The following is a 10076-nucleotide window of genomic DNA, read 5'->3' on the forward strand; positions in this document are numbered from 1 at the left end:
GGGGGAATAAAGCCCTAATGAAAGGCGGATTCATTGACGTTTGCTGGTTGAAGTTCTGGGTGATGTGTGGCCCAGGCATTATTTTATTCATTACTACTGAGCCATAACTTAGATTGTAAGCTCTGCAGGGCAGGCAGGGACGTCCTTCCTAGTGTGTGTCACATGGCACTTAGTCCTTTTATATTTCTACTTTTATATTCGAAGCAACTTTTCCACTGGCCTTCATTTTTTTAACTATTTTTCTAATTTTTAAACTACGTGCCTTCTGACTTTCCAGCTTTCCAATGGGGGTCGCTGACCCCATCTAAAAACAAATGCTCTGTAAGGGTACATGTGTGTTTTTATTGCTACTTTTTTAAAAATCTTTCTATTCAGACCTCTCCTATTCATATTCCAGTCTCTTATTCATTTCAGTGCATGGTTGCTAGGGTAATTTGAACCCTAGCAACCAGATTGCTCAAATGGCTAACTGGAGAGCTGCTGAATTAAAAAAGCTCAATAACAAAAAAACACTAATGAACCAATAGCAAATTGTCTCAATATATGACTTTCTACTTCATACTTAAAGTTCATTTAAAAGTGAACAACCCCTTTAAAGCTGAGGTTGAAACTACAGTCCCTACTGAAATGACCTCACATACCCCTAATGTTTCTTACAATAAAAATACTAATTGCAAGTTATTCTAAACCAATTATTAAAGCACACAGCTGATTCAACAACTTAATAGGGGTAAAATTATTGGGAAACTACTGTAGGGTAACTGGTCAGTGACCCTGTGTCCCACAGTCACCTGCAGCCTCCCATTACTCGGGCAAAGGACTGTGGGATAGCAGGTATAGTAGGGAGAGATGGTGTCTATAGTAACAGTGGATAATAGTCTCTGGGAAGGGAGTGTGACTGTGGGATAGCAGGTATAGTAGGGAGAGATGGTGCCTATAGTAACAGTGGGATAATAGTCTCTGGGAAGGGAGTGTGGCTGTGGGATAGCAGGTATAGTAGGGAGAGATGGTGCCTATAGTAACAGTGGGATAATAGTCTCTGGGAAGGGAGTGTGACTGTGGGATAGCAGGTATAGTAGGGAGAGATGGTGCCTATAGTAACAGTGGGATAATAGTCTCTGGGAAGGGAGTGTGACTGTGGGATAGCAGGTATAGTAGGGAGAGATGGTGTCTATAGTAACAGTGGGATAATAGTCTCTGGGAAGGGAGTGTGGCTGTGGGATAGAAGGTATAGTAGGGAGAGATGGTGCCTATAGTAACAGTGGGATAATAGTCTCTGGGAAGGGAGTGTGACTGTGGGATAGCAGGTATAGTAGGGAGAGATGGTGTCTATAGTAACAGTGGATAATAGTCTCTGGGAAGGGAGTGTGACTGTGGGATAGCAGGTATAGTAGGGAGAGATGGTGCCTATAGTAACAGTGGGATAATAGTCTCTGGGAAGGGAGTGTGACTGTGGGATAGCAGGTATAGTAGGGAGAGATGGTGCCTATAGTAGCAGTGGATAATAGTCTCTGGGAAGGGAGTGTGACTGTGGGATAGCAGGTATAGTAGGGAGAGATGGTGTCTATAGTAACAGTGGATAATAGTCTCTGGGAAGGGAGTGTTACTGTGGGATAGCAGGTATAGTAGGGAGAGATGGTGTCTATAGTAGCAGTGGGATAATAGTCTCTGGGAAGGGAGTGTGACTGTGGGATAGCAGGTATAGTAGGGAGAGACGGTGCCTATAGTAACAGTGGGATAATAGTCTCTGGGAAGGGAGTGTGGCTTTGGGATAGCAGGTATAGTAGGGAGAGATGGTGCCTATAGTAACAGTGGGATAATAGTCTCTGGGAAGGGAGTGTGGCTGTGGGATAGCAGGTATAGTAGGGAGAGATGGTGCCTATAGTAACAGTGGGATAATAGTCTCTGGGAAGGGAGTGTGACTGTGGGATAGCAGGTATAGTAGGGAGAGATGGTGTCTATAGTAACAGTGGGATAATAGTCTCTGGGAAGGGAGTGTGGCTGTGGGATAGCAGGTATAGTAGGGAGAGATGGTGCCTATAGTAACAGTTTGATAATAGTCTCTGGGAAGGGAGTGTGACTGTGGGATAGCAGGTATAGTAGGGAGAGATGGTGTCTATAGTAACAGTGGATAATAGTCTCTGGGAAGGGAGTGTGACTGTGGGATAGCAGGTATAGTAGGGAGAGATGGTGCCTATAGTAACAGTGGGATAATAGTCTCTGGGAAGGGAGTGTGACTGTGGGATAGCAGGTATATAGTAGGGAGAGATGGTGCCTATAGTAACAGTGGGATAATAGTCTCTGGGAAGGGAGTGTGACTGTGGGATAGCAGTTATAGTAGGGAGAGATGGTGTCTATAGTAACAGTGGGATAATAGTCTCTGGGAAGGGAGTGTGACTGTGGGATAGCAGGTATAGTAGGGAGAGATGGTGCCTATAGTAACAGTGGGATAATAGTCTCTGGGAAGGGAGTGTGACTGTGGGATAGCAGGTATAGTAGGGAGAGATGGTGCCTATAGTAACAGTGGGATAATAGTCTCTGGGAAGGGAGTGTGACTGTGGGATAGCAGGTATAGTAGGGAGAGATGGTGCCTATAGTAGCAGTGGATAATAGTCTCTGGGAAGGGAGTGTGACTGTGGGATAGCAGGTATAGTAGGGAGAGATGGTGTCTATAGTAACTGTGGGATAATAGTTTCTGGGAAGGGAGTGTGACTGTGGGATAGCAGGTATAGTAGGGAGAGATGGTGCCTATAGTAGCAGTGGATAGTAGTCTCTGGGAAGGGAAAGTGACTGTGGGATAGCAGGTATAGTAGGGAGAGATGGTGTCTATAGTAGCAGTGGGATAATAGTCTCTGGGAAGGGAGTGTGACTGTGGGATAGCAGGTATAGTAGGGAGAGACGGTGCCTATAGTAACAGTGGGATAATAGTCTCTGGGAAGGGAGTGTGGCTGTGGGATAGCAGGTATAGTAGGGAGAGATGGTGCCTATAGTAACAGTGGGATAATAGTCTCTGGGAAGGGAGTGTGACTGTGGGATAGCAGGTATAGTAGGGAGAGATGGTGTCTATAGTAACAGTGGGATAATAGTCTCTGGGAAGGGAGTGTGGCTGTGGGATAGCAGGTATAGTAGGGAGAGATGGTGCCTATAGTAACAGTGGGATAATAGTCTCTGGGAAGGGAGTGTGACTGTGGGATAGCAGGTATAGTAGGGAGAGATGGTGTCTATAGTAACAGTGGATAATAGTCTCTGGGAAGGGAGTGTGACTGTGGGATAGCAGGTATAGTAGGGAGAGATGGTGCCTATAGTAACAGTGGGATAATAGTCTCTGGGAAGGGAGTGTGACTGTGGGATAGCAGGTATAGTAGGGAGAGATGGTGCCTATAGTAGCAGTGGATAATAGCAGGTATAGTAGGGAGAGATGGTGTCTATAGTAGCAGTGGGATAATAGTCTCTGGGAAGGGAGTGTGACTGTGGGATAGCAGGTATAGTAGGGAGAGACGGTGCCTATAGTAACAGTGGGATAATAGTCTCTGGGAAGGGAGTGTGGCTGTGGGATAGCAGGTATAGTAGGGAGAGATGGTGCCTATAGTAACAGTGGGATAATAGTCTCTGGGAAGGGAGTGTGGCTGTGGGATAGCAGGTATAGTAGGGAGAGATGGTGCCTATAGTAACAGTGGGATAATAGTCTCTGGGAAGGGAGTGTGACTGTGGGATAGCAGGTATAGTAGGGAGAGATGGTGCCTATAGTAACAGTGGGATAATAGTCTCTGGGAAGGGAGTGTGACTGTGGGATAGCAGTTATAGTAGGGAGAGATGGTGTCTATAGTAACAGTGGGATAATAGTCTCTGGGAAGGGAGTGTGACTGTGGGATAGCAGGTATAGTAGGGAGAGATGGTGCCTATAGTAACAGCGGGATAATAGTCTCTGGGAATGAATTGTGGGCTGTGTTGGTACATGTAGCTGTGGAAATGATAATGAATGTTTATATTATAGCATATGGCTGCCCAGTGGACTTTTTTTGTTTTAGGGATGCACAGAATCCAGGATTCGGTTCGGGATTCAGACAGGATTGGCCTTTTTCAGCAGGATGCGGATTTGGCTGAATCCTTCTGCCCGGCCGAACCAAATCCAAATCCTAATTTGCATATGCAAATTAGAGGTGGGGAGGGAAATTGAGTGACTTTTTGTCACAAAACAAGGAAGTAAAAAAATGGTTTCCCCTTCCTACCCTTAATTTGCAAATTAGGATTCGGTTTACTTCATTGCATCCCTATTTTGTTTAGATTTTTTTTGTACCAGAAAGAAGAATGTGTACTTTAAATCTCACACTTTGCCCAATTTAGGCCAAATAGATCTCTTAATTAAAACATTAGACAAACGTATGTGAGCACCTGCCCCATTCACTGCACTAATATTGAAGGGGGTTATAATGTCACTATAAAACAGCCTGTCCTTATGGTGAGGTTTAGTTGCCCTTTTACCAAAAACCATTAAAGGAGAAGGAAACCCCCTGGACGCAAAACCGCTCCCTCCTCCCCCCTGGACGCAAAACCCCTCCCTCCTCCCCCCTGGCCTACCTGTCCCCCTGGGCAAATGCCCCTAACTTGTTACTTACCCTTCTGCGCAGGTCCTGTCCACGGAGTTCACAGTCGCCATCTTCTCCCACGCACGTCTTCTTCCTGCTTTGACCGGCGTCTTCTGGCGCATGCGCAGTAGGAAGAGTTACCGGTACGGATCTACTGCTCATGCGCCGAATGTCACGAAGTGAAATCAGAAAACTTAGTGACATTCGGCGCATGCGCAGTAGATCCGTACGGGTAACTCTTCCTACTGCGCATGCGCCAGAAGACCCGGAAGCAGGAAGAAGATCGCGTGGGAAGAAGATGGCGACTGTGAACTCCGTAGACTGGACCTGCGCAGAAGGGTAAGTAACAAGTTAGGGGCATTTGCCCAGGGGGACAGGTAGGCCAGGGGGGAGGAGGGAGGGGGGCAACACAGGGGAGGGGGGGAGGGGTTTTGCGCCCAGGGGGTTTCCTTCTCCTTTAAGCTAAAGACATTTACATTCCATAGGGCTCGTATAGAACAAAGACGAGTATCACCTTGTGAGTTTTAATTTACAGAATGACAAAGCGTGTAATACTTATAGGGACGAGGGATATATACAGAGATTTATTGGGGAAATTGAACAGAATAACAGTTGCCCCCTGTACTTTATGCTCTTTTGCCTTTAGTCCCTGAGAACATTAACCCTCTAGACCCCAATCAGTTGCTGAAGGCAGGAGGGCAGAACTACCGGCCTTTATTCCACAGTAGGAGACGGACAATCACCATGGTTACAAATGGCTACAGAATTACAGTCCTAGCAATTTCTAGTCTATATTTGGTTGGAATAAGGTTTTTCATATTTTTGCTCACTTCAAGGCATCGATTCCTATAGAGCTCAGCGAGGGTATGTACGGCATGCAGGGCTTCTTGAAAGCCTCATCTGTTGGGAAACAGCAGATATCTGGTTGTCAGGGTCACTGATCCCAGCAACCAAAAAACAGATCAATTGAGGGTCTCGCTTTGTCGTCACTCTGATTTTTAATTGCTTATCTTTCTTTTCAGACCCTCTCTTATTGATGTTGCATTCTTGCTTCCAAACGGATGCCTGGTTGCTATGGTAATTAAGCCCTAGCAACTGTACAGCAGCTGAAATTCCAAGCCCGAGAGCTGAAAAAACCCACATAAATAACAACTGATTGCTGTTTACCGCTGTCTTACGTCATGTTAAAATTGTTCAGCAGCCATTACTCCTAGCAGGCGGCAGTCACACTCACACCTCCACAGCCATTAGCCCTTCCACCCCCTCTTGCACACCGAGACGCACACAATCATAGCCCCGGCGCACAAAGAAATTCTGCAAATGAAAGAAAAAACACGTGTTCCTAAGCAACTCATTTCAAGAGTGGCCTGTGGCTCCGGTATGGAAGGGGTTAATGAATGAACCTCAGGTTATCAGCGGATGAAAAGGGTTGGAAGCTCCCCCTGCAGGCGCTAATGTGAAGTTATAATTGAAACAAAATCTGCCCTTAGCCTGGTGCCTTCCATTCTGTACCTATAGACCACCCTGCTGACCTACCTGCATACTATCACCTCCTATTCTTTTTTTTCTTTCTTTTTTTTCTACAACTATTTATTTATCATTTTTCACATTGATATTAAAGGGATTGTTCACCTTTAAATTTAACTTTTAGGGGCCCATTCACTAAGCTCGAGTGAAGGAATAGAGGAAAATAGAGGAAAAATAGTTCGAATTTCGAATGTTTTTTTTGGCTACTTCGACCATCGAATTGGCTACTTCGACCTTCGACTACGACCTTCGAATCGAACTATTCGAACTAAAAATCGCTCGAATATTCGACCATTCGATAATCGAAGTACTGTCTCTTTAAAAAAAACTTCAACCCCCTAGTTCGCCACCTAAAACCTACCGAGGCCAATGTTAGCCTATGGGGAAGGTCCCCATAGGCTTTCCAAGGTTTTTCTGATCGAAGGATAATCCTTCGATCGATGGATTAAAATCCTTCGAATCGATCAAACGAACTGCGCTAAATCCTTCGACTACGATATTCGAAGTCAAAGGATTTCAATTCGGCAGTCGAATATCGAGGGTTAATTAACCCTCGATATTCGACCCTAGGTAAATGTGCCCCTAAGTGTGATGTAGAGAGTGATATTCTGAGATAATTTGCAAACGGTTTTCTTTTTTTTTTTTTAGTATTTGTGGATTTTAAATTAATCTTTTTATTCAGCAGCTCTCCAGTTTGTGATTTCAGCCGTCTGGTTGCTAGGTTCCAAATGACCCTAACAACCATATATTGATTTGAATAAGAGACTGGAATATGAATGGGGGGGGGATGAATAGAAAGATGAATAATAAAAAGTAGCAATCATAAAAAATGTGAACACAGAATTAGTGTTTATATGGGGTCAGTGAAAGCTGGAAAGAGTCAGAAGAAAAAGGCAAATATTTCAAAAAAGATAAAGAAAAAATGAAGACCAGTTGAAAAGTTGCTTAGAATTGGCCATTCTATAACATACTAAGGGGCGTATTTATCAAGGGTTAAATTTCGAATTGAAAAAACCTCGAATTTCAAAAAGACCAACCGAAATTAAGTCAAAGTTTTTCTTGGCCGAATAAGTATGTTTTCGATGGAATAGGTTCATATTTGGCCGACTTCAAATCATACGAATTGAAGGAATAGCGCATTCGATCGAATTGTTATTCGAAGTTTCCCCCAAAAAAGACTTTGATTTTTCAAAGTCCACCAATTGACTCCAAATAGGTTCTAGGAGGTCCCCCCATAGGCTCAAACAGCAGGTTTTAGATGGCGAATGGTTGAAGTCGAATTTTTAAAGAGACAGTACGATTTTTTTCAAAATCGAATCAAACTTGGACTATTTCCTAGTCGAAGTACACAAAAAATAGCTTGAAATTAGAATTTTTTTCATTCGAAAATTCACCTCAACCTTTAATAAATCTGCCCCTAAAAGTTAACTTAAAGGTGAACCACCCCTTAAACAAACAAAGAAAGTATCAATATATTTATACATTCTTCATTCTCACATACAAATACATTTATTAGAACACTATACAGACAGTATATGAGACTCTAACAAACAGTGAAAACATTATCAGAATAACAGAGTATAGATATGGGTATGTAGAATTTATGTGAAAGTAGGGAGGGGTGTGTGTATGGATGCTGGGTTTTCATTTGGAGGGGTTGGACTTGATGGACTTTGTCTTTTTTCAACCCAATTTAACTATGTAACATGCTGTTATGATAAAATCAAATGAAAAGCCGATTATGTTAAAACATAAAACCTTTATTTTTTTATATGCAACAAAACCGGTCGCACTCCAACAGTTGCTATGACTCTCTCCCTTTTCTTTGAGTGCGGGTCTGTTGTGGTTCCGTGCCACATACTTCCTATACTTCATATAAAGGTATTGGACCCCTTTTCTGAAAACCCATTATTGAGAAAGCTCTGAATTATGGGATGCCCATCTCCCATAGACTCAATTTTATCCAAATAATCCAATTTTAAAGAATGATTTATTTTTTCTCTGTAATAATAAAACAGTAGCTTGTACTTGATCCCAACTAAGATATAATTAATCCTTATTGGAAACGAAACCAGTCTATTGGGTTTATTTAGGGGCATATTTATCAAGGGTCGAATTAAAAAAACTTTGAAATTCGAATTCAAAAAGACCAACCCGAAATTAATTCAACGTTTTTTTTTTGTGGTAGAATAGGGCCGTTTTTGGCCAAATTCGAATCGTAAGATCAAATTCGATTCAAAGTTTTTCCCCAAAAAAAACTTAGATTTTTTCAAAGTCCACCATTTGACACCAATTGGGTTCTAGGAGGTCCCCCATAGGCTAAAACAGCGATTCGGCAAGTTTTAGATGGTGAATGGTCCAATTTTTAAAAAGACAGTACATGATAAATTTCGATAATCTAATTTTTGAATATTTTTTAAATTCAAATCGAATTTGGACTATTCCCTAGTCGAAGTACACAAAAAATAGCTCGAAATTCAAATTTTTTTCATTCAAAATTCACCTCGACCTTTGAAAATCAGCCCCTAAATGTTGAAATGATGTTCTAGTAGACTTAAGGTATGAATATCCAAATTACAGAAAGATCTGTTATCTGGAAAACCCCGGGTCCCAAGCATTCTGGATAATAGATCCCATACCTGTACAATTAATTCAAGTCATTTCAAGTGCTTTATTATCCTCTGCAGCCAGGATATAGATATGTAGATAAGATGTATATGATGAAGTGCCACATGCAAAGCAGATGCAATGTAGTCCAATCAGGTATACTATATGTGTATTATTTAACAATGTAGCACCTTATAATTATACAAGGGATACTGCATGTCCTACTGGGAAATATATTTGAAGTTACTTGTCCATAAGCATGAAACCAAAATCCAAGTGCTTCCATACAGGTCACAGGAATCAGAGGAAACTTCTAATAATATAATCCCTATTCTGGTGTAGGGATGTGCTGTGTAAAGGTGTTTGGGCAGGAGGAGAAGTCTGACTATCCAAAGAGGAGCACTCCTGTCTGGTCTGTAGAAGGGACAGTCTATCCGCAAATGAACAGCACAAGAATGGAGCCCAAACAGATCACAGGCTCCATCATAAGAATCAGTACAGCTATGGGACCTGTTATCCAGAAAGCTCAGGACCTGCGGTTTTCCAGGTAATAAATCTTTCTGTAATTTGGATCTTCATAGGAAGGAAAGATACTAAGGCATTTTATTGCCAATAGATTAGCTGCAATAGTGCAAACTAGAATGCTATATTTATTCTGTAGAATGTTTTACCATACCTAAAAAAAAACAAAAGCTCTAGAAGCTCTCTGTTTGTTTAGGATAGCAGCTGCCATATTAGCTTGTGTGACATCGCTTCCTGCCTGAGTCTCTCCCTGCTCACGTATAGCTCTGGGCTCAGATTACAGCAGGTAGGGGAGGAGGGAGGAAGTGGAGCAAACTGAGCATGCTCACGCCCGAGGCAAGGAGGTTTAAGCTAAAGGCAGGAAGTCTGATACAGAAGCCCATGTGTACACAATAGAAGGAAAGAAATGCTGTGTTTCTTTTGACAGAGGACTCAAAATGTGGATTATTTAGATAAAATGGAGTCTATGGGAGATCGGCATCTCATAATTCAGAGCTTTCTGGATAACGGGTTTCCAGATAAGGGGTCCCATAACTTTCTGTATTTCAGAGCTTTCTGGATAACTGATTTCTCGAAAATGGATCCCATACCTGTACCTAAAAGGCATGGATGTCAGCTGGGTACATCAGTGATAAATATGGGGATATATGTGACTGTACTTTTAAAGCTCTCATACAGGTATGAAATGCTCAGGATTTGGCTCAGGTTTTCTGGATAAGGGATCTTTCTGTAATTTGGATCAACATGCTTTAAGTCTGCTAAAAAAAAATCATTTTAACATTAAATAAACTCCAATAAGGATTAATTATATCTTCGTTGGGATTAATTATATCT

The sequence above is a fragment of the Xenopus laevis genome, chromosome 2L (assembly GCF_017654675.1).
Source record: "Xenopus laevis strain J_2021 chromosome 2L, Xenopus_laevis_v10.1, whole genome shotgun sequence".
NCBI classification, from domain to species: domain Eukaryota; kingdom Metazoa; phylum Chordata; class Amphibia; order Anura; family Pipidae; genus Xenopus; species Xenopus laevis.